General features: G+C 41.1%; 1 long non-coding RNA gene across 2 annotated transcripts; it reads left to right on the top strand.

The window, feature by feature from the left end:
* The first annotated feature begins 22,580 nt into the window (after positions 1-22,580).
* On the top strand, positions 22,581-23,524 carry LOC308636808. Of its 2 annotated transcripts, none has more exons than XR_014019503.1 (2): positions 22,581-23,073; positions 23,373-23,524. It is a non-coding gene; the product is annotated as an uncharacterized lncRNA (long non-coding RNA). The 2 variants fall into 2 exon arrangements; XR_014019504.1 differs by having other exon boundaries at positions 22,581-23,130.
* The last annotated feature ends 428 nt before the right edge of the window (positions 23,525-23,952 follow it).

Raw genomic sequence — 23,952 nt, 5'->3', positions numbered from 1 at the left:
ATAGTTCTGGAGGCCGGAGAGTCCAAGACCAGGCACCAATAGATTTGGTGTCTAGTTAGGACTGGTTCTCATCTTCAAAGATGGTGCCATCTCGCTGTATCCCACATTGTAGAAGAGACGGATCGCTTTCTGGGTTCTCTTTTATAGGGGCGTTAATCCCATTCACAAGGACTCTGCCTTCACCATCTAATCACCTTCTAAAGACCCTACCTCTTAATTAATACCAATACCTTGGGGATCAGATTTCAATTATGTGAATTTTGGGTGAATGCAACATAAGCATATTTTTTTTTTGCCTCTGCCCCCCCCATTCATGTCCTTCTCACATACAAAATATACTCATTTGATTTTTTCTTTCTTTCTTTTTTAATTTTTTAAATTTGTTTTAATTAGCTATACATGACAGTAAAATGCACTTTGAGACATCATATATAATGTAGTATAATTTCCTGACTGCATTATAAAGAATAAAAATACATGTTCAAGAGAATGGCCAAGTGAACATTTTTTTTAAAGAGAGAGGGACGGGTGGCGGGGGGGGGGGGGGAGAGAGAGAGAGAGAGAGAGAGAGAGAGAGAGAGAATTTTAATATTTATTTATTTTTTTTTTTAGTTTTCGGTGGACACAACATCTTTGTTTGTATGTGGTGCTGAGGATCGAACCCAGGCGGCACACATGCCAGGAGAGCGCGCTACCGCTTGAGCCACATCCCCAGCCCCCAAGTGAACATTTGATAAGGAGATTAATAGGGACAGATGGAACTCATCAAGAGGATGGAAGAGTAACCCTGAAGGCATTTTGGAAACCTTTGAGGTTCTTCTGCCCTTCACAGGCTAGGGTGCCAGGGCCTTGATGAATGATTTCAAGGTACTGCCTCCTATAACCCCCTCAGTTCCAAATCTCATTCTTGGGCTATACATGATGTTAAATCCCACTGGTTGTAGAGTTATACATGTGCACAAGGTAATAATGTCTGATTCATTCTACTATCCTTCCTACTCCCATACCCCATCCCCTTCCCTCTCCACCCTTCATTCCCCTCTACCTAATCTAGCCCCGAAGTCTTAACTCATTCCAACTTCAACTTTAAATTCTTAGTCTAAGTATCTTCTATGTATCAACATGTGACAGAACTCCTTTTAAAATAAAAGCCCCAAGTTAGTTTTTGTCCCCAGATTCCTGGCAAGTTATTTTTCTCTCTGAACTTCCTTATGCTGAGAATGGAAACCAAGAAGCTATCCCATGGCCTAAACAGGAATTGTGATATATTCTCTGGCTAGCACAGCCTACCTAAATCTACATATGTATATTCCTTGGTTTTTACTTTTAATATATTGTAACTGCTTCTATAGGACCAGCAGAGACAAATTAGCTGCTTCTCTCCAGTTTTGTCCAAACTCTATTAAACATTCATTTTCCCTTTTTATATCACTCACTTATTTCTTATGTGGGTGGGCAACTGAATCCAGCCAGCTAAGATACAGACAGATTCTCTGGTTTGACTGCTGGTAACAAACTCATTCTAGATATGGGTAAAATTAAAGGAACGGATTCATCATGACCCTACTGCTTTCCAACTATGAGCCTATGAAATTATACAAGTTATATGCTTCTAAAATATAACAGTGAGACAGGTGTACAATAGATATTTTCATTCCAAAATGGAGACATAGGAAAGAAGGAAGGAAGGAAGGGTAATAGATCCCAAATAATCAAAAATTCAACAGGGCAAAAAACATGAAATCTTAAGGCTCAAGAATAATCTTTGACTATGTCACACCTTCCAGACATAACTGAGTAAGGATTGGGCCCCCACAGCTCTCAGAAGCCTGGCCTCTCTGGCTGTGTTGAGTGCATTTCCCTCTGCAGTTTTCATAGGTTGAAGTCGGGACTGCAGTTCTCTCAGGCTGGAGTTGCTCATTGGTAGCTCTCTCACTCTGGGACCTTGGGGGTGGCCCTGGTGATGCTGAGCACTGCTATACTAAGGGCTCTTGTAATGTCTCTTAGCCTGGGGCAGTTCTCTGCCTGGACCTTAAGGCTATTCCTTGAAACTGAAATGGAAGTAGCCACACCCCAAAAGCTTACTCACTTTCTGCACCCGTGGAGATAGCACTGTGCAGATGTCACCACACTGTACCATTTATACCTTCCAAAGGGGTGACCTAAGTTACTCCTGGGCCCACTGGAACCACAGCTGGGGTGGCCCAGGAGGCTGTAGGAGGTAGTGCCATTCTGGCACTCTGGCCTGTGAAGGGCAGGGGAATCCCAAAGCTCTCCAAAATGTCTTCAGGGTTACTCTTCCCTCCTCTTGATGAGTTCCATTTGTCCCTATTAATCTCCTTATCAAATGTTCACTTGGCCATTCTCTTGAACATTTATTTTTATTCTTTATAATACAGTCAGGCTGAAAATTTTCCAATTTTTAAATTTATTTTTATTTATTTTGCAGTATAGGGATTGAATTTCAGGGCATTTTACCCCTGAGCTGCTATGTCCACAGCTTTTTTTTTTTTTTTTTTTTTTTTGAGACAGGATCTCACTAATTGAACTTCCAGTCCTCCTGCCTTCACCTCTGAAGTCACTGGGGATTATAGGCATGTGCTACCAAACCTAGTTCCAAATCTTTAAACTTCTGGTTCCCCTCTGATCATAAATTCTAATTTTAATTCATCTCTCTCTTTTCATATTTTACTACAAGAAGTTAAGAGAAGCCAAGCCACACCCTCAACATTTTGCTTAGATTTCTTCTTCTAAATGAGCCAGTCAGGGGCAGAAAGGGGAAAATGCACTTGAGGGACTTTAATTTATAGCTTTTTAGCTATTAAAAGCATGGCATGTGCTTTTCTCCACTTTCTCACCTTAACCCATAGCTTATTTTGTGCCTTTCTCTATCCTCTCACTCATTCACTCAGTCCCTGGACCTCAGAAACCAGGTACATCATTAAAGCAGGATGCCTTCACCATAACTCGCCACCTCTAAACAACACAAAGGGTAAAACTGTTGAGGAGCCAACAAAATGGCAAATTCCCAGGGCATTTAACTTATTACTTGCATGATTGATATTCTCTCCCACTTCATAATGATATGTTCTCTTAACAGCTGCAGCAGTATATCCCTACTACAGGGCAAAGATATTTCAGCAGGATGCTGTGTTGATAAGAGAGATGTGATATAATAGGACTTAGAAAGACTGCTTTTGCTAAAAGCCATGGCTCTGGATCTAGGCCTGCAGATACTTTATGGATAACTGACAGCAGGGTAAAACTTCACATCTCTGGCTTCATTTGGTATCTATCTTCTTTATTAAATTAAATGTGTGTCCTGCTCAGCTCTGCATAAAAGCATATTGATCATTTTAGGAGTGTTCATCTAAATATTAGTAATAAAAGGCTTATTAGCCCTAAATTTACCTGACTTGTCTTGTCCCCCTCCAAGACTGAGGTCAGATTTGCAGAGATTTGTAGCATCTTGTTTCAGATCCCTGGAGTGGCACCTAGAAGTCTCCAGTCCTAATCCTACACCTTCCAGGAACAGCTCCCTAAGCAGGAGCAATCATCTCACAGAAACATATCCCCTTCCAGGATCATATGTTTAATAGGTAAACACCCTGTATCCTGAGAAGCCCAATCAAGCAATAAGGACTTCTCCAGAGCCAACTCACAGAATCAGGACCAAAAGAATGCTCAACCACAGTATATCCAAGACAGCTCACCTATGCATACCTCCCTCATATCCCACCTCAATTCTTCCTCTAGTTAAATCTAAAGCTCCTGTTAACAATCCAAAGTGAGATGTTGGATCTCATTTGACCTTCCCAATATGGACATATTGATTAAAATTTCCTCTCACCATGACCTTTTCTGTTTGGTTTTTGGGCTGAGAGGGCAGACCCTGCATAGTGGGACTATGCAAGTCAGCTTGACTCCCGTAACAGCGCCAAGCTGACCAGCTGATTACCCCTCTCCCAAGGCTGAAATTCTCATCAGGAAAAGAAACACATCTTTGAAATACATCTCAACTCAATTAACATTCCTAAACTCTAGCCTACCCTGAAAACAGCCTTTACACTGGAATAAAAACTAGCCCATTTGGTTTGAGGAGCTAGCCTTAATGTTTCTCCCATCTGATTTAAGCAGAAACCCTTTAATAAAGCCTGTCTGTATTTAAATTCTTTCCAGGTCCAGCATTCATTTTTTAAAATGCTGGATACAAGAATCTGAAATATGGTGACATATTTTAGTGGCCAGAATGGGGATTGATTGAGACAGACTCCTAGGCAGGATCTGAGACCCAGACTGGCATTCTTTGCAGATGGCTAAGTGGGCCATTCTAGCACCTTTGTTCCTGAGCTGCAGAAGCAGCTGTGAGTTCCAGTTGCTTTTGTCACTGCTAAAACTTTTTATACCACAGATGATACTCCCCTGGACCCTGCTAGATCTTCCAAAGTTATGTGGGCTGCATCTTAAATGATCCCCTCCTAATCGCACCACTTAAGAGGAAGGCTAGGGGCTGGGATGTGGCTCAAGCGGTAGCGCGCTCGCCTGGCATGCGTGCGACCCGGGTTCGATCCTCAGCACCACATACCAACAAAGATGTTGAGTCCGCCGAGAACTGAAAAATAAATATTAAAAATTCTCTCTCTCTCTCTCTCTCTCTCTCTCTCTCTCTCTCTCTCTCTCTCTCTCTCTCCTCTTTCACTCTCTCTTAAAAAAAAAAAAAAAAAGAGGAAGGCTAAGCCCTTCAGGACCTCTTTCAGTCCCCAAACTGAGAAGGGAGAGGTCTCCAGGATCTCATCACCTATCTCCAGTTTGGAATTGCCCCGCCCCCCGCCCTTATCAGAATGGCCCCAGTTTATATGCTTCCCAGCTAGAGAGTCTGAGGAGTACAAGTTCAATTAGTACTACTCAGATCAGGACAGTTTGTCAGCCAAACAAGGGAAAACTGTGCCCATTGCTAGACATAGCATCAGGAGGTCAGGGAGACCATAGGGGTTCATGCCCTTTCTCTGTGACAGATCTGGCCCATGTTCAGAGAGAATTTCAGACGATTCTCAAAGGACCCTGGCAAATTATTAAGGAATTAAAAAAAATAACCTCCTTTGATTTAACCTGGGGAGATTTGCATATTTTATTGCCTACTTGTCCAGTGGAGGAAAAATAAAGGATCATGGAAGCAGTTCAATAGCACATAGACGCCACAGCAGCACATACATTGGGTAGTGAAATCTATGGGGAGTGGGGGTTTCAACCTGAGACAGCAAGGCTTGGCAAAAGAGGGACTGTATGATTGCTTGCTTTAAACAGGAAATGAGAAAATGCTTGCCCAACCTGTCAATTATGACAAAGTCCTCGAGATCACCCAAAAGAAGGATGAAAATCCTGCCCCCTTTCACAGATGGCTGGATGAACCTCTTAAAAAGAAAACTAACACTGATACTGAGTTGCCAGAAGGGTGGGCCCTCCTGGGCATGCATTTTATAATATACCTGCCCCAGGTATTAGGTGGAAACTCCAAAAGGCCCTAACACCTATAAATCAACCAATAGATACAGCTTTTGGAGTCTATAATAACAGGGACAGAAGAAGCAGAAAAGGTCCACAGAAGTAAACAGAAGTCTCCATTGTCAGCTGCTGCCCTGGGCTCCCTATGCCACTTAAGAGATGCCCACCAAGAGGCAATAGTGCAAGGGCAGAGTCAAGGAAGCCCCAGCTATGGAGCCACTGCCTAGCCAAGACCCTGGACAGGGGCAATGCCACCTATGCAGACGAGAGGGGCATTAGAAAAAAGGTATGACCTTTTAGGGAAAAGACTGACACCCACCTGCTCTCTCTGCAAAAAATGGGGCACTGGAATGGGGACTGCCACTGGTTCACAGGGTCATCTAAAATCCTGGTGGCCCAGGACAACTGTAGGGGCCCAAAGCTTCCTTCAGCTCCTACAAAGCTGCTTGCCATTTCCACTTTGGGCCTTGGGCAATTCTGGAAGTGGCTGGTCAGAATGTTTCATTTTTGATAGATATGGGGGTTGCTTATTCTGTTCTGACCCATTTCTCTAGGCCATTACCCACTCAGACATATACAGTGATCAGGGTTGGTGGCCAGCCAAAGGTCCAAAAGTTTACTCCTCCCTTGGGATGTATTACTGGGCCTCAAACAATATCTTTTTGCCTTTGAATAGGAAGACTCTGAGACTCACCTTGCTTCCCAGTTCATATGGGCAGTCCTGCTCCAGGGATTTAGAAACAGCACGAACTTGTTTGGAAATGCTCTGGCTAGAGAACAGAAGAAGAGGCTTGTCTCAAACAATAAAAGCTGTTAGCAGTACAAAAGGTTACTTACTTAGGCTATGTCCTTATACACAGGGCACAGACTCTGGTTCATTCCCAGAAAGAGACCATCTGAGTCTTCAGTCTCCTTTCTCAAACTAAAAAGCTGTTACAGGCCATTTTGAGAATGATCAGGTTCTGTTGGATTTGGATCTCAGACTATGAATTTATCGCTAATCCCTTTTACAAAGCCCAAAGGGCAAAGATAATGAACCCTTAATATGGAATAAAGACTACCATCAAGTTTTCTTTAAAGAACCTAGGAACCACCCCTGCCCTAAGGCTCCCAAATTTAGCAAAACATTTTCCCCTCTATGTGTCAGAGAGACAGGGATAGTTCTGTGAGTGCTCAACCAGAAGCTGAGAGACACTGAAACCAGTGGCATATCTTTCTAAATGCCTAGATTCAGTGGCATCGGGATGGCCAGGATATTTATAGACAGTAATGGCCAAAGCCCTTCTGATAGAAGAGTCTAGAAAAATCAACTTCAGACCACAATTAATGGTCCTGACCCCTCACAAGGTAAGGGGAGTATTAGAAATCAAGGGACATCAGTGGTTAACAGATAACTCACATCCTTAAATATCAGGTCCTTTTGCTAGAAACTTCAGATGTCATCATCAAGTCCTGTCAACTCTAAACCTGGCCATATTGCTACACCCTGCCTCTATGTACAAGTTATAACCCAAATTCATTCCAGTAGAATTGACCTTAAGGATAAGCTCATGTCTAATGCCAAGGCTAAATGGTTCACAAATGGAAGTAGATTGTTTTGGGGTTTGTTTTTTGTTGTACTGGGGATTGAATCCAGGACCTAGCATATGTTAGGCAAGCACTGAACTATACCCCCAGGACTTTTTAATTTTTGTTTTAAGACAGAGTCTTGCTAAGTTGCCCAGGCTGGGCTCAAATTTATTATCCTCCTGCTTCAACCTCCAGAGTAGCTGAGATTACAAGTGTGCATCATTGTGCTTGGCTCAGGTGGAAGTAGTTTCTATCCAGCAAGGAGCCAGAAGGGATATGCAGTTCTGAGCTAACATGTAGTCATTGAAACTCAAGCCCTATCCCCTAATCTTACCCCCAAAAGCAATGCTGATAGTCCTGTTGAGCTTTCCAGATAGGAGAAGCATCAAGGATTAATATCTATACTGATTCTAAGTATGCCCATTGGGTACTCCATGCTCGTGCAGCTATTTGGAAGGAAAAAGGACTCCTACAGGATTGCCACTCTGCCATAAAGCATGGACCAGAGACAACAAAACTGCTAGAGACAGTTCATTCCCCTAAAGAAGTGGCAGTAAAAGATACCAAATGGGAGGCCCCTATATTATCCAGGGAGAAAACCTGGCCAACCAAACTGCTAAGGCTGAAGCAACCAAGGGACCCCAAGTCCAAGCCCTGATACCTTACCCACACTGCTCACTGCTCCTCAGTAGGCTGAGGAAGAAAAGGAATGAGCGAATCACAGGGAGCTCACACGGGACCTGTTAGAATGGTGAAAAAAGGGGATAAACTATTCCTTCCTAAAGTTCACCAGTGGGGGATAATTAAACACCTTTAATTATCTGGAATAGAATGCTTTATTTAAATGTATTGCCCAAATCTTTATGGGAAAAGCCTTGCCTGAAACAACAAAAGCTGTTACCCAATCCTTCCACATCTGTGCTGCTAATAATCCTAAAAATCATTCCACATCTCCATCTCTAATGAAGCCTATCCAACAGAGGAGAACTAACCTGGAGAGGACTGGCTAATTGATTTTATCCAGGTACCATCCTATTAGGGATTGCAATATTTACTGGACTTTATTGACACCTTTACTGAGTGGATAGAAGCTTTCCCCACTAGAATGGAAAAAGTCACAGAGATATCCAAAACATTACTCAAGGAAATAATTCTGAGATTTATACTCTCTAAAAGCCTTCAGAGCGACAATGGGCCTGCTTGTGGCAAATAAATAAATAACCCATCAGGTCTCAGGAGCCCTGGGCATAAAAAACTACCTCCACTTCTCCTAGAGATCACAGTTCTCTGGAACTGTAGAAAAAGTAAACCAGACTCACAAGAGAACTTTGGCAAACTCTTCCCAAGAGACCTCAGAGCCCTGACTTCTTCCTTTTTTGCCCATTAATCTCCTGCAAGTTCAGTGGCCCCCAAAAGAAAACTCCAGCTTAGCCCTTTTGAAATGACATATGGGAGGTCCTTCTTCACAACTTGTGGATGAAATTACCAACAACCTAATAGACCACATCAGTACCTAGGTCAGGTTCAAAAAGTACTACAGGAGCTTGGAAACAGGATACTAACACAACGCTCCCCACTGGAGTTAGTCTCCTATGGAGCCTGAGATCAGATACTAGTGGAAACATGGAAGGAGGACTCCCAAAAGATCAGTTACAGTCTAAATGAAAGGGACTCTGCCAAATGTTACTATGGCATTTCCAGTTGGGCACATCTCTCTAGAATGAAACCTGCTTCTTCTGAGCTCAAATAAGAAAACCAGAAAGATCAAGCTGAATATACCTGTGAGCCGATAAAAGACCTCAGATATGTCTCTAAGAAAAAGATTAAGGGGCTGGGGATGTGGCTCAAGCGGTAGCACGCTCGCCTGGCATGCGTGCGGCCCGGGTTCGATCCTCAGCACCACATACCAACAAAGATGTTGTGTCCGCCGAGAACTAAAAATAAATATTAAAAATTCTCTTCTCTCTCTCTCTCTCTCCTCTCTCACTCTCTCTTAAAAAAAAAAGATTAAGATTCAACTAGCAATTCATAAAAAGATGAAAGTTGCACAACTTGTGAAAAATAGTGATAATAACTATTCCAACACCTTCAGGTATCCTATTCTTTCATTACTTAAGTCTCCCACCATGTAAGATTTATTTCTGCTCATACTTAATTGGCCACAGCTCTGAGAGGCTGGAAAACAAATAATAGCATCAATATTTCCCAGATTATAACTCAGGGTAGAAATCTTACTAGCTGTTGGATTTGTCACACCCAAGCACTGAACTGAAGTTCACCCCTTTTAGAGGAAATGTTAACCCTAACCCTACTCAGGGAATGAGGCCCTGAAAAAAGGAATCCCCTTATAGTTAACTTTCCACCTGACACATTTCTCTCATGTGAATACCTAATTCCTTCTTTTATACTCACATTTAACCCATTTCCCAATGTCATTACCCTCCTTGGTGTCAAAAAGACAACTCCTTCTAGGCTGATTCATAGTGGGATAGGGAGAGGGAGCATGGGAGGAATAGACAAACTCTAGATAGGGCAGAGGGGTTGGAGGGCAAGGGAGGGGGCATGTGGTTATTAATGATGGTGGAATGTGATGGTCATTATTATCCAAAGTACATGTATGAAGACACAAATTGATGTGAATATACTTTATATACAACCAGAGATATGAAAGATTGTGCTCTATATATGCAATAAGAATTGTAATGCATTCCACTGTCATATATAAAGTAAAAAGAAAATGGCAGATGTATATATTGAACATTTGAATTTTATTTTCTAGGATCTGGTGCCTTTATGTGGCTATGTAAAAAGGTATCATATCCTTCTGTCCCTTTATTCGTGAACTTTTGTAGACTCTGTTCTCTGGCAAACATCCAGGCCTTAGGTTGAAGAATTGAAACAATGCCTTCTGTAAGTTGAACCGTAACACTGTCAAAAGCCATCACAAAAAAAAAAAAAAAAAAAAAAAAAAAAAAACCTCCTTCTGTTGTCATTGCTCCAGGAAGAAGCTAATTCACCCTTTATGTATCCAGGCATGTGACCAAGGGACAAGATCTACAAATGCTTCTATGGTTACCCCTTGTTGGATCATGTTCCTTGCTCTAATAATCTAATCCATTGTTACCCCAATAACCTAGAAGCAAATGGGACATGCATCCTTGGAATGAGTCTACACTCTCAGGAGCTTTCTGGTCTGATTGTACCCATGCACCACCCTGGTACCCTCAATTAGAAATGTGGTTCAGTAGGGAAGATGGCCATTACGCATGTGCTCCCTCAGGATACCTGTTTCTCTGTAAACTCCACAACATAATTTTGGCACATCACTGCTTGGAATTTCCTTCCATGCCCTCCTAAAAATGTATCCTTGGAGTTCTGAACCCTAGAGGCATAGGAATAACTATACATAATATGACAAAGTCCAGGCCCATAAGGGCTATTGGACTAGTATTAGCTCATATAGGAGCTGCCATCAGACTGGGCGCACCATGCAGTGGATTTGTTTATCATGCATCCTCTCAGAAACTATTCTGGAAGCCTTAGCAACATCTACTAGGAACACTCACTTTAGGTTATAGTCTTCACTAAGACTCCCTGGCCACTGTAGTCCTAGACAAGTGACTTGCCTTAGACTCTCTCCTTTCTGAATAAGGGGAAGTTTGTACAGTCATTAATAAAACCTGTTGTACCTAAGTTAGCAATTCTGGGAAGGTAGAAGAAAACATTCATGCTACTGATGAGCAGGCCACTTGTTTGCATAGTTATAATCAAGGCACTGATGCAAATACCACTTGGTCCATTATGAAGTTATCTTTACGCAATATTTCCTGGCTCCTGCCTATATTGGGACTTTAGTCACTATTGTCTTCTGACATTTGGCCAGTGCTTGTTTGAATTCCTTGTTAAGTTTGTCTTTTCCAGTCTATGATGTAACTTTTAGGAGGGGATTTCAGCCCAGCCCATGTTATTTGGAATCTCAACATATTAGTGTTCCGCCCTTGGAACTCTTACACTAGGCTTCCAGAGATTGCTATACCCTTCAATAGGTAAGAACTACATCCCTTTCCAGCTCAATGCTGGAAAACAGATTTCAATCTTCAGCAACCTTTAAGATTAATGAAGTAGAAAACTCAGGGGGAATGATACACCCCAGGGACCTTAACCCATAGCTTGTTAGCTGTTGAGAACATGATATGTGCCTTTCCCTCTCCTTTCACTCACTCACCCAGTCTTACCAACATCAGAAACCAGGTACATCATTAAAGCAGTATGCCTCCCCATAACTCTCCACCTCCAAACAACACAAAGGGTAAAACTGTTGAGGAGCCATCAAAATGGCAAATTCCCAGGGCTTTTTAACTTGCTGCTTGCGTGATTGATGTTCTCTCCCTCTTCATAATGAGATGTTCTCTTAACAGCTGCAGCAGTGCATCTTTACCACAGGGCAAAGATGTTTCTGCAGGAAGAAGCATCAATATAAGAGATGTAACATTTGGCTCCAGGCTGACTGGCAGACTACCCTACCCCTCCCTCAAGGCTGAAACGCTCACCAGGAAAATAAACAACTCTGAAGCCAATTTCAGTTACAGTTTCACAGCAGTTAGATCAGGTTTAGGCGTGGTGTCTAGATTCTACCATTCACCTTTCTTCTCTTACAGGGTTCAGACTAATAAAAACAAAGAATTGCCAGTCAGGTACGTATAGTGACAATAACAGCAACACTAATAGCAGCCGACACTAACTGAATATTCCTCTGTGTCAAGCAGTGTTCTAAGGGCTCAACTGTAACCATGACATTGAACAGGCAGGACTGGTGGGATGTAAACAGTCAAGAGCTTTCTTCTCCCTCTTTCCTATTGCTCTTCCCTGAAGCACAATCCCATGGACTAGTTCTTTCCTGCACTCTTAGATAATATCTCAAGCAGGTGCCATTGGTTTTCACGGTTAGTCTTAGTAAGTCTTGCAGGTGTGGTTACACCAGTGTAGACATTTGTCAAAACTCAGTGGATGCACATTGGAGATTTTTAGGTTTCAACCTATTTCAACCTATGTACATTGTACCTCAAAAAAAATGTAAACAAATATTGAACTCTAGTTAATGATATGAACACAAGTTGATGCCTGCAATTTACCCTGAAATACATCCAAAGATAAAATGGTTCTAGATTTGGAAACACCAAATATCCTGATTTTGCCAGTACCCCTTGTGTACAGATGCTGAAGTATCACACATTGTATTCATATAATAATATATGTATATATAATAATGCATATTTAGTTTACTTAGAAAAAAATTAATTAATTAATTAATTAAAAAATTAATGATTTAAAATAAACCTACACTTTCAGGCCCAAGATAAAAAGGGAGCCTCCTTGTTATCACTCTATATACAGGCAAATCTGGGAAGACCAGCTCCTCCTATCTGCTCACCCACTTACTGAGAAAAGAAAATGAAAGAGCAGCTGCACTTCGGATAATGAGAAGGGTTTAAGCTTATTCTTCCTTTCAAGGCAAAATAACTTCATCCATATTCTCAGTGAATGTCTTAGTTGCAACTTCAACAAGTTAGTCCCTCCCTGCTCCTCGTGGAGAAAGAAGAGGACTCATCTATGGAAATTGAGGGAAAGAGTATAAGACTCCCTCTTGACTATGAGATGACCTTGCTCTATGGACTACTCTCCACAGCTTCCAAGGCAGTAGTCAGAGAAGAGTCCTGGAGGGTCACCTTTGCTGACCAACTTTGCTCCCATGGTGGATGACTGTGCTTCACCTCCCTAGTACGTATTCCACTCTCTCCAGAAAAAGCTCCAGATTTTCCTATGGAATCTGCTTTCTGTTTGCTCAGTTTGCAATTTGTGTAAAGCCTCACTTCCTGCTCAGAAGTAGAGCATGTAACCCAGACTGGTCAATCAGAAATTCTCATTCCCCTGGCCTCAGTGATTGGTCAGTTGAAGCTTTGGGAACAGGGCCCGGTTTTTGTTTGTTTGTTTGTTTGTTTTGTTTTGTTTTTGTTTTTACAAGAAAAAAAATTATATTTTTATAATTCAAATACATTTTTTTTCAAAGGCATAGAAAGAGGTTTATTTAGGAAAGTAGTACATATCCAAGGGAAAATGGAGGTAACCTCAAAGAGACACTTTGGGGTAAACCAGGAAATACACATTCAAGGGAGAACATGGGTCATCTTTAGAGGCACAGACAGCCAGGACAGGGGTTCTCTATCACTAAATTTGAAGTTGAGGTGATATAAATTCTCAAGTCAGAACCTCTCACAGAAACCACTAAGCTAAGAAGAGAGTACAAATCCTTATAAGCGTAGGCATAACCTCTAGACTTTTTGGTTACATGACACAATATTCTTTAAATGCTTTCAATTCTGCCCTTTAGTACCATCCCCACCATCACTGCCTAATCTTGATTTTGTCATCTTTCATCTGACTTAATGATTAAAAAGCCTCTTTACTCCTAACTCAATCCATCTTCCACTTGCTGAAAGATTTTCTTTTTCTTTCTTTCTTTCTTTTCTTTTCTTTTTTTTTCTTTTTCTTTTTTTTTTTAGTACTATTACAGTCACACTCTAACACTAAGCTACATCCCCCACCCTTTTTGTTTTGAACCAGGGTCTCACTAAGTTGCAAAGGCTGGCCTTAAACTTTTGATCTCCTGCCTCAGCCTCCTGAGTTGCCAGGGTTACAGGCAAACTCCACCATGCCCCACCAGAAGGGAACTTTCTAAAACACAAACATGATTAGGTCATGGTCCTCCTTAAAATCCTTCAGTGGACCCTTATGCCTACAAGGACAAAATCCAAATACTTAGAACACAACGCAAGACCAGTTAACCTACGCTCCACTGGCCTTGTTTTAATACCTCTTCTCCTCCCACCACCCCCGGACCGTGGGAACCTGCAGCTCCCCTAAAGCATAACATTGGTGCTAAGGCTTTGTACATTCCTTTCCTTCACCTGGGAACACACTTTCTCTTTTTCATCCAATAAACTGCAGGGGGGCCAGCTGGAGTATCATTTTCCCTGAGAGGTCCTTCCTTGTTGGCTATGTGCACCCTTCCTCAGCACTTCTCTTGCCCTTATAATTATCACCATCTTATGGTTACTTTCTCTTTTTCCCATTAGATACTGGCCTCCTTAAGGGTTAGGATTATGTCTTAGTCAAAGGTAACTCCATTCAGTTTTGCTCCAGGTAGTTATGGCTTTTGTTTGAAATCTTGGTATCTATTTTATTTTCCGGTACTGGGGATTGAACCCAGGTGCACTCTACCACTGAGCCACATCCCCAGCCCTTTTGATTTTGAGACAGGGTCTCCCTAAATTGCTGATGCTGGTCGGAACTCACGATCCTCCTGCTTCAGCTTCTGGAGTAGCTGGGATTGATTACAGGCATGTACCACTATGCCCAGTTTTGGTATCATTATTAATAACACCCTTTTTCCCTCTCAAAAGAGTCCTGCTTTGGACACTTTATTTCTCAAAGTTCTCCACCATAAATAGGTAAAAGTTGACTGTAGTCACATTTCATTTTACTAGAGCAGAGTGCACAGATCATTATGTGCAAAACCACTGTTAAGAAACAGCCAATTAGCTGGGTTTGGTGGCATAGGCTAGAATCCCAGCTACTTCAGAAGATGAGACAGGAGGATCCAGGCCAGCCTTGGCAACTTGGCGAGACTGTCTTAGAGACATAGGTCATTGGTATAGTACCTTTAGGTTCAGTCCCCAACACGGGGTGGGGTAGAGATGGACAACCAATTTATATTACTGCACCTTGGCTCTTCAACTGTAAAACTCAGTCTTCTTACTTATCCATATAGTCTATTACCAAAATTTAAAGTTAAAGTTTTAGATGTTACATTTAAAATAGCATAAATATTCTACAGTCGAAAACCAACCCAAAATTGCTTAAAATATACTGTGATGTACAAAGAGACTTGTGCACTAACAGTTATTGCATTTTTTTTTGTTAACATTAGATGCCTTGGCATTTTTTAGAACATGGTTTTAGCAAAAATTGTAGAAAGTAGTATTTAAAAATAACAAAATTCCCCTGTGTAAAAAATAAGTTTATTTGCATGACTTTTACCCTTTTACCTCCCATGAGCCACCAAACAAAAATAAAATTTCCGATACATTCGATGTTGACGCTCTGCAAAGCTACTTCCTCTGAGTACATTAAAAATAAATATTGGGCTGAGGTTTTAGCTCAAGGGTAGAGTGCTTGCCTAGCACATGTGAGGCACTGGGTTCGATCCTCAAGATCATATAAAAATAAATAAATAAAAATAAATGTATTGGGGCTGGGGTTGTGGCTCAGCAGTAGAATGCTTGCCTAGTGCGTGTGAGGCCCTAGGTTCGATCCTCAGCACCACATGAAAATAAATAAATAAAATAAAGGTATTGTGTCCAACTACAACTAAAAAATAAATATTTTAAAAAATATTTTAAAAAAATATTATGGCTGGGAGTGGTGGCTCATGCCTATAATCCTAGCAGCTTGGGAAACTGAGACAGGAGGATTGAAAGTTCAAAACCAGCCTCAGCAACTTCGAGGCACTAAGCAACTCAGTAAGACCACGTCTCTAGATAAAATACAAAATTGGGCTGAGGATGTATCTCAGTGGCCAAGTGCCCTTGGGTTCAATCCTTGGGCTCTCCCCTAAAAAAAAAAAAAAAAAAAAAAAAAAAAAAAGGTATTATATCCATCTACATAAAAAAAATTTTTAAAAATATTTAAATAAATAAATATTAAAGCTGGGGGTTGTAACTCAGTGATGGTGCATGAAATTAGAATACACAAATCCCTGGTTTCAATCCCCAGCACAACAAACAAACAAATATTGCTCTGCATTTCTCACTGTAGTTTGGAAAAGATATTCAATCAATATTTCCATAGACCAAATCCCTGTTACACTATTGGTCTAGTTTAATAACTCCACAATTTTTTATGATTTGTGGTTTAAAAAAAAGCTCGAAACACCAAGATATATAGATTTTTTTTAAAAAAATTTTTAGTTGTAGATAGACACAATATCTTTATTTTTATTTATTTATTTTTATGTGGTGCTGGGGATCCAACCCAGGGTCTCACGCATGCGAGGCAAGTGCTCTACCACTGAGCTACAACCCCAGCCCAAGGATATATAGATTTTTAAAAGAGGTTAGCTTTAGCTACTTCAGAGAACAATTTGGTAACATCAAGTAAAACTGAAATTATGGATGCCTATGACCCAGAAACTCCACTTTAGGATATATACCCTAGAACAGTTGCTCTCAAACTTCGTTACCAGGTCTTTATTACACTCTTAAAATAAGTGATTGAGGATCCGGTGCAATGGCACAAGAGGAATGCAAGTTCAAGGCCAACCTGGGTAACTTAGTGAGACCCTGTCTCAAAATAAAATATAAAAAGAGCTGAGGATGTAGCTCAGTGGTAAAACACCTCTGGGTTCAATTCCTAGTACAGTAAAAAAAAAAAAAAAAAAAAGTAATTGAGATCTTGTGGTTCATAGATATCATGAGTAGGTTTCCATGTCATTCTATGAGATGTGCCTAATTCAAACCTTGTTACACTATCAGCTCATTACCCACCTGATGTGAAAAACAAAAGATTGGAGACACCGAAAAGATTTTATTTATGCATAAGAAGCCCACTGATATTTCCATATTAGAAATTAAAGCTGAGAAAGTGTTAAAACATTTAATTCATTTAAAATAACAAAAAGCTTATTACATATTAGTATAAATAATATTTTAATTAAAATAACAATATTTCCCCAACCAAAAAAAAAAAATTAGGAAGGAGAGTGTCACTGTGTGTTGTGGTTTTGCAATCTTTCACATCTGGCTTAATAGAAAATATCCTGAGTCTCACATCTGGTTTTAAAGTCAATCAGTTACAATTTTACATGTCCTGTAGGCTCTGGAAAACTCCACTGTACATTCATGAATGAGCATGAAAAAAGGCAAATAGCTAGGTGTGGTGGCACAAGCCTGTAATCCCAGTGGCTCAGGAGGCTAAGACAAGAGGATTGTGAATTTAAAGCCAGCCTCAGCAATTTAGCGAGGCCCCAAGCAACTCAGTGAGACCCTGTCTCTAAATAAAATACAAAAAGGGGGGGGGGGCTGGGGCTGGGGATGTGCCCCTGGGTTTAATATCTTAGAATAATTATGAAAATAATTTTGGTTTCCTGACCCACACCACATTTTGAGAACCGGTGCCCTAGAAAAATCCATGCACACGTATAATCTACTCTTTGTAGTAATGTTTGCTTTAACAAGAAGTGAAACTGACCTATCTATCCATTGATAAGGGGCTATCCATCAGATCCATGAGGGCTGCACTGGTGCTTCTTTACTCACCACTGCATATCCAGTAACTTAGCATATGTTGGCACAGGGTAGGTGCTCAATAAATTTTTGTGGAGGGTGGAAAGGGAGTGAGGCTACAGGAAACAAAGAGAGGAGGTACAAATATGGTTCTGCCACCTGTTAGTTGAACTCTATTTCATGAACACATTTTTACAAATATAGACTTTTAGTTAGAAGGGTAGGAATGGACAGAAGCCTTGCGAATCTTGCATAACTAGGAGGCTCCTTTTTCTATTGTTTAAAAATAAAGGTGCTAGGTTCCTGCTGTTCCCAACCACGGGTTGCAAACCACTGCCTTCTAGTGGTGTGTTAAGAAGTCAACACATTATGGGCAAAACAGCCTTTAAAACAGCTGCAGGGTGTACCTCTGTGATAAAGTATTTGCCTAGTATGCCTCAAACCCTGGGAAGGAAAGGGAAGGGGAGGAAAGGGAAGGGAAGGGATCCAGCCCTCAGTATTCATCTATTTTTTGGGGGGGAGGGGGACAAATTTTGTTTGGAGGCATTCTGTTATTGGAACAGAAAGCCTTTCTAGAAATTAAATCACCAATGTGAACCTCTTTGTTAGACCTATAGTAAGTATGGACATTGGAGGAGTTCCTTAAGGTAATTTAGATAAAATTGTTAACATTTCTCAGACCAAAAAGCAAAATCAATAATAAATTTTCTTCACTTAAAGATATTTTTATTTCTTTCCTCTTTTCTTCATTTTGTTTTATCTCTGATTTACATGGTGAGAGGTTTTTTGCAACTGCATGCAGAGGAACAGAAGTGCATAGTAACTATTCAATAAAGGTTTACTGCCAGGAGGAAAGAAAAAAAAAAGAAAAACATTCACAGCCTCCCCCCCACCATCTGGTTTTGTTCATTTTTTTTTAACCTCAATGTGTAGCGCAAAAATAAGCCAAGAATTGGAGAGTGAGGGGAGAGGAAACTTAATTGTGCTCAGAAAAAAAGTAGAAAACTATGATCTTCAGAATGCCTTTCACTTCCACAATTCTAGAACACTAATAACTATGATGGGGGTCAGGAGTGTAGTTCATTCAATGAAAGAGCACTTGCTAGCATTGCAAAATAAAAATAGTAATAATAATAACAACAACAACAATAACAAAGACAAAAACTATGACAAAGTAGTCATATTTAATTAAGATTCTTTCAAACAAAGACAAGCTAAAATTACTGCACTGACAATGAAGGGATTCAAGTCCCCTTACTACAGAGAACTCCCTTTATCACCATCAAAACAGCCCTTCCCTAAGGGTGATTATTAGAAGAATCCTCATTTTTTAAATATTCATTAACTAAGTCTCCACAGGTAAGAGTTTGGGTATGGAAAAGTCATCAAAATATGAAAATATTCACTCATCAACTTCTACTTAAAAGTAAGTCTGTTTGCAAACATATCTTCCCATTTAATGTTCTTGTCCATCCCCACCTTACTAACTAGCATCTTTGCCCCTTGGATGATATAAACGTCTCATAATACAAAAACTATACAGTGCAAATTTATTGCAAAATAAAACTAAATATTCCAACAAGAGAAGGGCTTCAAAACATTAGGGGTAAAATTGTTGGATAAAAGAATTCAGGGCTGGGGATGTGGCTCAAGTCGTAGCGTGCTCGTCTGGCATGCATGCAGCCCAGGTTCGATCCTCAGCACCACCTACAAACAAAGATGTTGTGTCTGCCGAAAACTAAAAAATAAATATTAAAAAATTCTCGCTCTCTCTTTTTCAAAAAAAAAAAAAAAAGAATTCAGCAATGGGTCTTGGTGGTGCATGCCTGTAATCCCAGGGGATTGAGAGAGGCAGGAGGATTCAGAGTTCCAAGCCAGCTTCAGCAACTTAGTGAGACCCTAAGCAACTCAGGGAGACCCTGTCTCTAAATAAAATACAAAATAAGGCTGGGGATGTTGCTCAGTGGTTAGTGCCCCTGAGTTCAATCCCTGGTCCCCACTCCCCATCCCCTCCCAACCAAAAAAGAATTCAATGAACTGCAGATAATCTGTATGGCCCAGCTTGGGTCACCTGCCCATCAATGTACCAACTGCTCTAGCAAAAAACAAGATATCAGATTATTTACTAGGCCAAGTTGTATACCCCACTCCTATGGTTAGGAAAAGTGTGGCACTATGATTTTAGTCCACCAGGATTTGTGAATGGAGGTGGGTTAATACACAAAAACATGTTACCAAGAAAGAATAAAAAATCAAAGTCCATCCTTCTGGAGATTTCTAATGTTTGCCAATCTGCTAGATGAGACTGAGCATCTTTTCATGTGTTTCTCAACCAGTTATTTCCCTCTTTTGTAAATTATTTTATATATCCTACTTTATATAACCCTTTTTCTGATTTTTGTCCAGGGCTACTTGCCTTTTTCTTTTTCTCCTCATTTTTTTATTGGTGCATTATAGTTGTACATATTGATAGGATCTGTTGTTATATATTTGTACATGCACACAGCATAATAATATAATTTGGCCAACTTCCCATCATTTCCTCCCTCCCTCCTCGCCTCCCACCCCTTGGTCCCTTTCCTCTACTGATCTCTCTTTAATTTTTGTGAGATTCACCCATATCTTTCCTTTTCCTCTCTAGCTTCCACAAATGAGAGAAAACATATGACTCTCAACCTTCTGAGTTTGACTTATTTCACTTACTGGTTTCTATTTCTATTTTCCTGCAAATGACATAATTTCATTTTTCTTTATGGCCAAATAAAACTCCATTGTGTATATATACCATATTTTCTTTATCCATTCATCATTTGATAGACACCTAGGCTGGTTCCATAGTTTGGCTATTTTGTGAATTGTGCTGCTATAAACATGAATTATGTATGTATCATTGTAATAAGATGCCTTTAATTCTTCAGAGTAAATACCTAGAAGGGATATAGCCGGGTCACATAGTGGTTCCATGCCTACTCTTTTTCAGAAGACTTCATGCTGATTTCCATAGTGATAGTACTAATTTACAGTCCCACCACAGTGGGTTTTTTTAGTGTTTATTTTTTAGTTATAGGTGGACACAATATCTTTATTTTTATTTTTATGTGGTGCTGAGGATTGAACCCAGTGCCTCACACATGGTAGGTGAGCGCTCTACCTCTGAGTCACAACCCCAGCCCCAATGTAAGTGTTTTTCTCCACATCCTCTCCAGTATTTATTATTATTTGTATTCTTTTTTTCTTTTTGTACTGGGGACTGATCAGGGGCACTCAACCACTGAGCCACATCCCTAGCCCTATTTTGTATTTTATTTAGAGACAGGGTCTCACTGAGTTGCTTAGTGCCTTGCTTTTGCTGAGGCTGGCTTTGAATTCTACAATCCTCCTGCCTCAGCCTCCTGAGCAGCTGGGATTACACCCCAGTGCCACTGCACCTGGCTCTTATTTGTTTGTTTTTTTTTTTTTAAGTTGTAGATGGATACAATGTCTTTGTTTGTTTTTATGTGGTGCCAGGAATGGAACCCAGTGCCTCACACATGCTAGGCAAGTGCTCTGCCACTGAGCCACATCCCCGGCCCCTTACTTGTATTCTTGATGATTGCCAATTTGACTGGTGTGAGATGAAATATCAGATTGGTTTGGTTTGCATTTCCCTCATTGCTAATGATGTTGAACATTGTTTCATGTATTTGTCAGCCATTTGTATTTCTTCTTTTGAGAAATGTCTGTTTAGTTCATTTGCCCATTTATTATTGGGCTATTTGATTTTTTTGGTATAATTTTTTTGAGCTCTTTCTATATTCTAGATAGTAATCCTATGTGAGAAGAGTAGTTAGCAAAGATTTTCTCCCATTCTGAGTTGTTTCTTCACATTCCTAATTGTTTCCTTTGTTGTGCAGAAGCTTTTTTAATTCGATGCTGTCTCACTTATTAATTCTTGGCACTGTTCCCTGAGCTTTTGGGGGTCCTATTGAGAAAGTCATTGCCTGTGCCTAAAAGCTGGAGTGTTGACTCTGTTTTCTTCTAGGAGTTGAAGTATTTCTGGCCTAATTCCAAGATCTTTAATTCATTTTGAGTTATATTTGTGCAGGGTGAGAGATAAACTTTTAGCTTCATACTTCTGCATATAGAAAACCAGATATCCCAGCATCATTTGTTAAAAGGCTGTCTTTTCTCCAATGTATGTTTTGGCACCTTTGTCAAGGATCAGATGATTGTACCTTTGTGGGTTTGTCTCTATCTTCTATTCTATACCATTGGTCTTTGTGTCTGTTTTTATGCCAGTAATAGGCAGTTTTTGTTACTGTAACTATGTAGTCTAATTTGAAGTAAGGTATTGTGATGTCTCCAGCATTCCTTTTTTTTGCCTTTTATTATTATTATTATTATTATTATTATTATTATTATTATTGCTTTTGGGGAGCTATTTATTATATTTAGATATATATGTATTATGTATATATATATAATATATATATATTATTCCACATCCTGTCATATGTTACAAATATTTTCCTCTTAATTTTTTCACGATCTATAGTTTTTAAAAACACATTGCTGAATTACAATATATAACTTTTATTTAGTGTATTCTGGGAGAAAAAGTAAAATGAACTATAAAAGTAAGTTTAACTGAAGTCCATTAAAAGATATGGCTCATCACTTCAATGCAAATTTAACACGGGTTATGAAATACTACCTCAATTGTAACTGCATGAATTAAGGGACAAATAGTATCACATGCATTTGCGAGTTCAGCACATAAATTGTGCTATGGAAAGATCTGGAGGGACAGGAGGAACTTTGGTGATGAGCACACTGACATTTGTGTGCATGAAAGGCCTAAGGTTGGGAACCTTACAACTTTACATACATCCTATGGAACCCTCACAATGATCCTGTGACCAACATCATCTCCATAATAACAAGATATATCTAGCCTTCACCATAAGCATATTTTACATATATGTCCCTGGCGTAGGTAGTGTTAACCTTATTGTATAGCAATAAGGTGACACACAGCCCATAAGAGGTGGGGCAAGGACTGGGGATGTCTGATTCCTCTCACTTCAGAAGTTACACTACAGCACATGCTAGGCAAGCACTCTGCCATTGAGCCACATCCGCAGCCCAGAACTACACCTTGTAAAAATGACTCTCTCCTTGTTTGTTTCTGTATCGCCAAGCCTAGGGCAAAGCAAATCGAAAGCAATGAATGGGGGTGGTGGAGTGGCGTAACAAAACTGCATTCAGGAGAAAGGGTAGAAAAGATTAAAAAGGGGAGGGGCGAGTAAGATTACTTTAAGAGGGTGCCCACCCCAGCCCTAGGCCCATCTAGGACCGCAGGAAGACTCGACGTCTCGGTAGTCTCCGGGAGGAAGAAGCTGAAAGCTACCTCCTTCTGGAAGCTTATCTCACAGGGCGCTGCGCTGCCAGGGGGCCCAACCTGCCCGGCGCGCGACGCTAAGAGTCACTTCTAGCGAGAGGACACCAAGAGCCGGTGGGAGGCGGCCGGGCCGGCGTAGCGAGCGGGTCCGGCTGGGCGGAGACCCCGCCTGGGCGAGCACGCCGGAAGTGGCCACCGGTACCGCCCCCGAGAGGAAAGGGGCTGCGCGATGGCGGCCGCGCAGGGGGCCCTGGCCGAGCGGGAGGCTGGGGTGGCCTGGAGGTGAGACCCCACGGCGTCTGCAGAGCTGGGGCCCGGGCGCCTGCGTCCCTCCTGGAGGTGGGTGGGCCGGGGACCTCCTGAAGCAGGGGCGGAACCCTGATTTTTTAGAGGGGGAAGGGGCCGGGCCTCCGAAGGACGTGAGGCGCGCGGTGCGCTGGGCTGGGTTTTCTGCGCCCTTGGCCCAGGGCTGGGTCTCCGTGCGCCCCGCCCGCGGCCCCAATTCTGCCGCGACCGCCTCCTTCCTTGCTCCAGTCTGTTCCAGTTCTCTCTGTGCCGACTGCCAACGGCTTCTCTTGCAGGCCCAGAGTCATTCACAGGCGGAATTGACCCTGTTCCCTGCGCAATGCCGTGCCAGGCGCCTTTGTACATGGAACCAGGATGTGGTTGTTACATTACTCCTGCTAGGGAGACCAGACTAAATCTCAGGAATAAACTTTGCTGTTCAGACATATTCTACTGTTGGATCTAAAGTATTCATACTGTTGGGAGTTTAGAGGCGAAGGGGTTTAGGTAGGCTAGTGTCGTTTTTCTAAAGTTCTGCATAATAGTAGCGTCAAAAGTTATTTCCTTTGGGAAGCTTCCCCAGATTGCTATCCCGCTGCCTCCATACCTATTAAGCTTTTAAGCTGTTCTTATTTAGCATATGATTCATAAGCGCTCACTACTTTTGTGTCCTGTGTGTGAACCTTCCTGTAGGCAGGAACTCTTGTCATTGTTAAGCATTACCTAATGTATGCGTATGAATGTGAATTAAAAACAGATTGAAGTGATTAAAAGGAACTGAGCTAGGTCTGAAATAGCGGGAAGTATTTACGTTATATGAAAAATAATGGCCTCTCGGGCTGGGGTTGTGGCTCAGTGGTAGAGTGCATGCCTAAC

This window comes from Spermophilus citellus (assembly GCF_964194105.1).
Source record: "Spermophilus citellus genome assembly, chromosome: 17".
NCBI lineage: Eukaryota > Metazoa > Chordata > Mammalia > Rodentia > Sciuridae > Spermophilus > Spermophilus citellus.
This window is presented reverse-complemented; position numbering and strand designations above follow the sequence as displayed.